Below are 8107 nucleotides of genomic sequence, written 5' to 3'. Positions count from 1 at the left end.
TACAGCGTAATGCTTCTTTTTGATGATCGCAATGACCTGCCTTAACCCTTGAACCTCAGAAGTGTCACCAAGCCAATCCCAAGAAGGAAGAGAGTTGAAATTCAGTGCTGACAATGACCTTTGTCCTGCCAGCTCAGCCCTGTTCTATTTAAAGTTGTGTCTCCTCTGTGGACTGTCTCAAACACTCTACACACATTCTGATCTCCTGATGCTCTTGCTGAGGGGAGGGTCACGTGGGTGAGGGCACAGGAGAAGCGAGCATTGGACACCCAGTCAGACCCAGAGAGGGTCATCAGGCTGCTGACACTGTAGGTGCTGTCTGAAGCTCGCAGGTAGTTGCTGGTCTGAACCCCGTCCAAAATGGCTGCCCTTCTTCCACTGCACCTCCAGCTCATCGGGATAGAAGTGATTGGCAAGGCACACCAGGGCGGCAGTGCTCTTGGCATTGACCTGCTCTGGGGAGTGGGGTAGCAGGGTCAGCTTGGGCTGAGTGTTCTCACGGCCTGAAAAACAAGAGAAGCAATTTTAATCCCTGCCTTTTGAAGGGATTTTAACTCTACGAACATGAACTGGCAAAACAATCCATTTGAACATTTGTCGCCAACTCCTAACAAACCCCATAAAAGAACAGACATTGTTTAAAGTGCATCTTGGGATGTGGGTGTCACTGGCAGGGCCAGCATTTATTGCCCATCCCTAATTGCCCCTGAGACGGAATTGAACTTGAGGCACCGCAGGGTGGAATGGTAGATCAGTGGTTAGCACTGCTGTCTCACAGCTCCGGAGACAGACTCAATTCCAACTGACTGTGTGGAGTTTACACATTCTCCCCGTGTCTACTTGGGTTTCCTCCCATTGTCACAAAGATGTGTTGGTTAGGAGGATTATCCATGGGAATTGTAGGGTGGGTGGGATGCTATTTGGAGGGTCAGTCTGGGCTGAATGGCCTGCTTCCACACTGTAGGGATTCTGTGATTTCTAAAGGAGATAACTATGAGAAGGAGGCAGTCAGTGCACGACTGTTGTTGTGCTTTGATGTATCGAGTTTATGAAACAAGGTAAATGAGCCTGTAGTGCAGGGACGTGGCTGCAAGGGGATCAGGGCTGGGAACTAAATATCCAAGAATGCTAATCGTATTGAAAGGAAATGCAGGGGGATAGAGGGTCAAGTGTGAAGGAGGAACTGAAGGTAATCCTTGTTAGTCGGGAAATGGTTTTGGGGAGACTGATGGAATCAAAACTCGGTAAGTCCCCAGGGCCTGATGCTCTACATCCCAGAGTCCATAAGAAAGCAGGTGTAGAAATAGTGGACACATTGCTGGAAAATGATCACCATTCTGTAGACTCTAATGGACTAGGCAGTATCCAATGTAACATCACTTTTTAATAAAAGGAGGGAGTGTGAAAATGAGGAATTTTACATGAGTCAATTATTAAAGATACAATAACCGAGCATTTGGAAAGCAGTGACAGGATTGGTCCAAGTCAGCATGGATTTACTAAAGGGAAATCAGGCCTGACACATCTTCTGGAAGGTTTTGAGGATGTGATCAGTAGAGAATGGGTATGGGAGATTCAAGATGGCGGCAGTCTGAACAGTCTGGTGTGTTGGATTCTGTGCCATATCCCAGGCAAGGTGGGCTCCTATACCTCCCCCCATTAGTCACCCCTGACGAAGGTTTGTGGTAGAAAGTCGGGAGAGAACCTAGAGCCCCTTTAAATTAGGATTGGGAAGATCTGAAGCTGAAATGAAGACATCTAAAGGAAAGGGAGCTAGAGGAGTGCAGCAGGCAGGGTGCTCCCCTATGTCGGGCACACCCACAGCCATTATGTCAAACCCTGTGGCAGCGTCCTTAAGTTCAGTGGAGCAACAGAATTTACTAACGAAGCCTTGGAGGCCACGATGGAAAGGTCCAAGGGGCGGGTTCGAACCTTGGAAGGGCAGGTTCAGGCCCTGAAGGAACAAACAGACGACCTCGAAAATCAAGGTCGGAGAAAAATCTACAGATCTTGGGCTTACCTGAGCATGTAGAAGGTGAAAACCTCGCTGATTTCCTCAAGAGGTGGCTTCCGGAGTTGCTGGGCCTGGAGATCGAGTTGGGCCGGGTGAGTGTGGAGTGGGCCGACCGCATCGTGATGTGTAGGACTGGGCCGGCCCAGTGCCCCCGCCCGGTCCTAGTGCGACTCCAGCATCACAAGGAAAAGCATTTAATAATAGAAACAGCCAGAAGACTGGGAAGGGATCCATAGGCTTTGGCTTATAAAGGTTTGAAAATAATGTTTTTTCATGAATTTTCTGGGGCTATAATTAAGAAAAGAAAGACTTTTGATGATGTCAAGAAAAAAAAATTAAACATTGAATACTCTGAGTTACCCGGCGGTGCTACGTTTCAGTTATGGGGGAACTGTCTACAACTTCGACTCGGCGGAAAAAGTAAAAGAACTTTTGAACTTGCTGAAATGATAGACTTTGACCGAGGAGGAAGGAAAAGAGGCGTGCAGACAATGGCATAACGTAATTTTTTTTAATCTTCTCTCTCTTTGTTCTTTTCCCTTTTGGGGTCTCGCGCTTTATAGGCTTGGTATTGCTTTAGTGAGAGATCCGGTTTGTTTTATATTATAGCTGTTTGGTGGTTATTAGCTATTCTATTGTTCTGATTTGCTGGGTGAGGGTGGTTACTCCTTTGATGTAAAGGTGTGTGGGGTTGAGATGAGAAGGGGGAGGGGTGGGTGTCCATTGTTAACTTGTCGGAGTGGAAATAATATGTTTTTTTCCCCATTGCTTGGGTTTGGGGCATGACCTTAACTGGAACGTGCTGGGATGGTTGTGAGGTTGGGAGTGAAAGGCCCCTATGGGCAAGGGGTGGATCTCTGGAAATGTGTGTTTTTTGTGTTTATTTGTTGACATTAGGAGTAGTGGTTAGTTTTTTTTAGTTTTAGAAGTTTTGGTGGCGTTTGTAGAAATAGTCTTCAGATTTGATAAAGTCTTTTTTTTCCCACTCGTCACACATTGAATGGGCTTGTTCCTCTCGGTGGACTGCGGGCTGTAGTGTGTGGTCAAAAGGAAGAAGGTGCTCTCAAATCTTAAGAGGGAAAGGGTTGACATCGCTCTACTGCAAGAGATGCATTTGACTGACAGGGAACATCTGAAATTACAGCAGGGAGAATACGATACGCTGTTCTTCTCCTCCTTCAACTCCAAAAGCAGAGGAGTGGCCATACTGGTATGAAGGAACCTCCCATTTCAGGTGATAGATCAAACTAAGGATGAGCATGGATGGTTCATTATTCTCAACGCTCTGGGACACGGAGAAGTGTATGCCATCCTGAACGTTTACTGTCCCCCGGCGCATCCTCTCAAGTTTTTAGTTGATGCAGTCTCTAAGTTAATGGCTCTTGGGATGCGCCGTATGATTATAGGAGGAAACTTTAATTGTCTCATGGACCCTGGGGTGGACAGGATGCCAAAGGAGCTGTCGGGTACACCTCTGCAGACTAGACAGTTAGTGGACTTGTGAGAGGAGTTGGGGCTAGTGGATGTGTGGAGGTGTCTCCTCCCGAATGGGAGGGACTTTACCTTTTACTCCAACCCGCACAAGTGCCACACAAGAATTGAAATGTTCTTTGTTCCTTCGGTTTATTTGGACTTGGTGTTAACCGCAGGATTGGGAGCATTATTATTTCGGACCATGTGGCAGTATATTTAGATGTTAAGACCAAAGGTAGTGGAGTAGACACACAGCAATGTCGCATGAATCTGTTTCTGTTGAAGGATGACAACTTTGTACAGTGTATCACAAGGGAGTTCAGGGTTTTTGGGACATCAATCTGGGCGTGGCCATTAACCCATCAGTGCTCTGGGAGACCACCAAAGCATTCTTAAGGGGTTTGATTATTTCACACTTGACAATGAGAAGGAGGCAGAGAGGAGAGCAGCAGCTGATACTCGAGGCCTGGCTGAAGGCAGCCAAATCGGTACATTATCCCAGACCATCCGGGGTCAAATTGCAACGGGTCACGGCTCTCCGGGCTGCTCTGGACTCAGCGCTCACACAAGTGGCAAAGAGAAGGGTCTCCTTTGCAAACCAAAGGCTGTTTGAATATGGGGATAAGCCAGGTAGATCCCTGGCTTACCTGGCGAGGAAGGAAAGTGCTCCACAGTCCATTGTGTTTATCAGGGAGAGAACTGGCAATGTCACTCGTGAACTGAGGAAGATCGATGCCAGATTTTGGGAGTTCAATGCAGAGTTATACCGGTCAGAGGGCTGTGGGGATGGAGAAGTGAGAATGGAATCCTCTTTTGAAAACTTGGACCTCCCTGGTATAAATGCAGATCAGGCCTCCCTTTTAAATGTACCTCTCACAGTACAGGGGGTGCAAGAGGCGGTAAGGCAGGTCCAACGGGATAAGGCACCTGGTCCAGACAGATTCCCATGTGGATTTTACAAGGAGCTCATACACATGTCAGCTGAACCACTGCCAGAGCTGTATAGTCATTCGTATCGCCAGGACTGTCTTCTGCCCTCTCTTACAGAGGCTAATATCGCTCTTATTTTAAAGAAAGGAAAAGACCCTGAGGATTGTGTATTGTATAGACCCATCTCGTTGTTGAATGTGGATTTTAAAATTCTATCAAAGGTGTTAGCTCTGAGACTGAAGAAGGTGCTGCCTGTTATTATAAAAGAGGAGTAGACGGGTTTTATCAAGGGCCGCAGCTCCTCCAACAACATCAGGCAGGTATTGAACATAGTGCAACTGTGTCAGCAAAGAATGATTCCGGGTTTGGTGGTCTCCCTGGAGGCAGAAAAGGCTTTTGATTGGGTGGAATGGTCGTATCTCTTTGCTGTTCTAGATCGTTTTGGTGTGGGAGGGGCCTTTGCCAGGTGGATGGCAGTGTTTCTAAAGACCCCAAGGCGGCAGTTATCATGAATGGGGTTAAATTGAGTAATTTTGGTGTGGGGAGTGGCAGCCGACAGGGATGTCTCCTGTTGCCCCTACGGTTTACCTTGGTACTTGAACCACTGGCAGAGGCTGTCTGAAAAGACCCTGAAATTCTCTTTCCCCGAAGGTGGGAGTTGGGGAAATAAAAATCACTCTCTATATGGACAATGTCCTACTGTTTTTAGCTAACCCTGAAATGTCCATACCCCAGATCATACAAAACATTAAATTATTAGGCAGCTCTTCGGAATACAGAATAAATTTTCCAAAATCTGAAGTCCTGCCTGTGGGGGGATTGGTGGAGGTACTGAAGGTGGAGGATGGAATGGAGTTTCCTTTTAGATGGTCACAGAAAGCTTTTCTCTATCTGGGAATTTTTATCACCCCTCACTTCCTGCAACTGTTTGGAGCTAACTTTGTGTCGCTGTTTGAGAGGATAAAGCAGGATTTGCAGCGATGGGAGGGAATACCCAGATCATGGTGAGGCCATATAGCCTTGATTAAAATGACTGTTCTTCCTTGGTTGTTATATCCTGTGAGGATGTTCCCTTTGTTATTACCCAACCAGGTGCTGCGGAGGTTTGCGGGATGGCTTGGATCATTTATTTGGCGCTAAAATTAATTAAATTTACCAAGTTCTTGACCTAGCCCTACAAGTCGGATACAGAATGATGAGTGCTCCGACGTGGGGACGGTCTTTCAGTTAGTACCATATATCATCTGCAGAGAGGGAATGTCTTGGGGGACATGGAGAGAGTCAAGGAAATTTGGAATCAGGAGTTAGGGGAAGAAATCTCATCGGAAATGGGGGAATGAGAGAGAGAGAGAGAGATTGCACATTATTCAGTAACATTCATAACTCCTCAGATACTGAAGCAGTCTATATTCAAAGGCAACAAGATCTACACAATATGCAGGTTTGGACTGACAAGAGGCAAGTGATTTTTGCACCAAAACTGCCAATCAATAACCATCTCCAGTCGGAGGCCTGTGACCAGTGGTGACCTACAAGGATCGGTGCTGGGTTCACTGCTTTTTGTCATTTACATAAATGATTTGGATATGAACATGGAACATAGTATGGTTCCCCTCCTCCCACCTTATCTCAGTCCCAACCCTCGGACTCAGCACCGCCTTCTTGACCTGCAATCTTCTTCCCGATCTCTCCGCCCCCACCTCCTCTCCGGCCTATCACCCTCATCTTAACCTTCTTCCACCTATTGCATTCCCAATGTCCTTTCCCAAGTCCCTCCTCCCTACCTTTTACCTTAGCCTGCTTGGCACACCTTCCTCATTCCTGAAGAAGGGCTTATGCCCGAAACGTCGATTCTCCCGCTCCTTGGATGCTGCCTGACCTGCTGCGCTTTTCCAGCAACACATTTTTCAGCTCTGATCTCCAGCATCTGCAGTCCTCACTTTCTCCACATACTTCGGTTAGTACTTTGCAGATGTCATCAAAATTGGAGGTGCAGTGGACAGTAAGAAGGTTAACAATACAACAGGATCTCGAAAAGATGGGCTGAGGAGTTGTAGATGAAGTTTAATTCAGATAAATGTGAGATGCTGCATTTTGGAAAGGCAAATCAGGTCAGGACTTATACACTCAATGGTAAAGCACTGGTGAGTGTTGCTGAGCAAAGAGACCTTGGAGTGCAGGTTCATAGTTCCTTGAAAGTGGAGTGACAAGTAAACAGGATAGTGAATGTTTGCCTTTATTGGTCAGAGCACTGAGTATAGGAGTTGGGAGGTCATGCTGCGGCTCTACAGGACACTGATTAGGCCTCTTTTAAAATACTCGATGCAATTCTGGACTCCCTGCTCTGGGAAGGATGTTGTGAATCTTGAAAGGGTTATGAAAAGATTTACAAGGATGTTGTCAGGGTTGGGAGTTTTCTGCTATAGGAAGAGGATGAATTGGTTGAGGCTATTTTCCCTGGAGCAAAGAAGACTGAGGGGTGACTGTGTAAAGATTTTATAAAATCATGAGGGGCATGGATAGGGTAAATAGACAAGTCTTTTAACCGGTGTAGGAAATCCAAAACTGTAGGGCATAGGTGAGACTAGAAACACAGGACTGTCACCTGCAAGTGCCCCTCCAAGACACTCACCATCCTGACTTCGAAAAATATCACTGTTTCTACAGGATTGCTGTATCAAATTACTGGAATAGACAATAGACAATAGGTGCAGAAGTAGGCCATTCTGCCCTTCTGCCCTTCGATCATCCTTAATCAGTATCCTGTTCCTGCCTTATCTCCATAACCCTTGATTCCACTATCCTCGAGAGCTCTATCCAACTCTTTCTTAAATGAATCCAGAGACTGGGACTCCACTACCCTCTGGGTCAGAGCATTCCACACAGCCACCACTCTCTGGGTGAATAAGTCTCTTCTCATTTCTGTCCTAAATGGTCTACCCCGTATTTTTAAGCTGTGTCCTCTGGTTCGGCACTCACCCATCAGCGGAAACATGTTTCCTGCCTCCAGAGTGTCCAATCCTTTAAGAATCTTATACGTCTCAATCAGATCCCTCTCAGTCTTCTAAACTCAAGGGTATACAAGCCCAGTCGCTCCAGTCTTTCAGCGTAAGGTAGTCCCGCCATTCCAGGAATTGACCTCGTGAACCTACGCTGCACTCCCTCAATCGCCAGAATGTCTTTCCTCAAATTTGGAGAACAGAACTGCACACTGTACTCCAGGTGTGGTCTCACCAGGACCCTGTACAGCTGCAGAAGAACCTCTTTGCTTCTATACTCAATCCCTCGTGTTATGAAGGCCAGCATGCTATTAGTCTTCTTCACTACCTGCTGCACCTGCATGCTTACCTTCATTTACTGGTGTACAAGAATACCCAGATCTCTTTGTACTGCCCCTTTACCTAAATTGATTCCATTTAGGTAGTAATCTGCCTTCCTGTTCTTGCCACCAAAGTGGATAACCATACATTTATCCACATTGAACTGCATCTGCCATGCATCTGACCACTAAGGGCATTGTGAGTCTACCTACAGCACATGGACTGCAGTGGTTACAAAAGATAGCTCACCAGGTTCTCAAAAGCAACTAGGATCAGTCAATAAATGCTGGCCAGCCGGCGATGCCCAGAGCCTGAGAGTCATTTTAAAAGAATGTTTATTGAGGAGTTTAGAATTAAAATGGTGTTCCTT

The sequence above is a fragment of the Chiloscyllium plagiosum genome, unplaced genomic scaffold (genome assembly GCF_037043375.1).
Source record: "Chiloscyllium plagiosum isolate Xiang-an unplaced genomic scaffold, Cpla_swu_hap1 HiC_scaffold_9, whole genome shotgun sequence".
Taxonomy (NCBI): Eukaryota; Metazoa; Chordata; class Chondrichthyes; order Orectolobiformes; family Hemiscylliidae; genus Chiloscyllium; species Chiloscyllium plagiosum.
Note: the sequence above shows the minus strand (reverse complement) of the source record.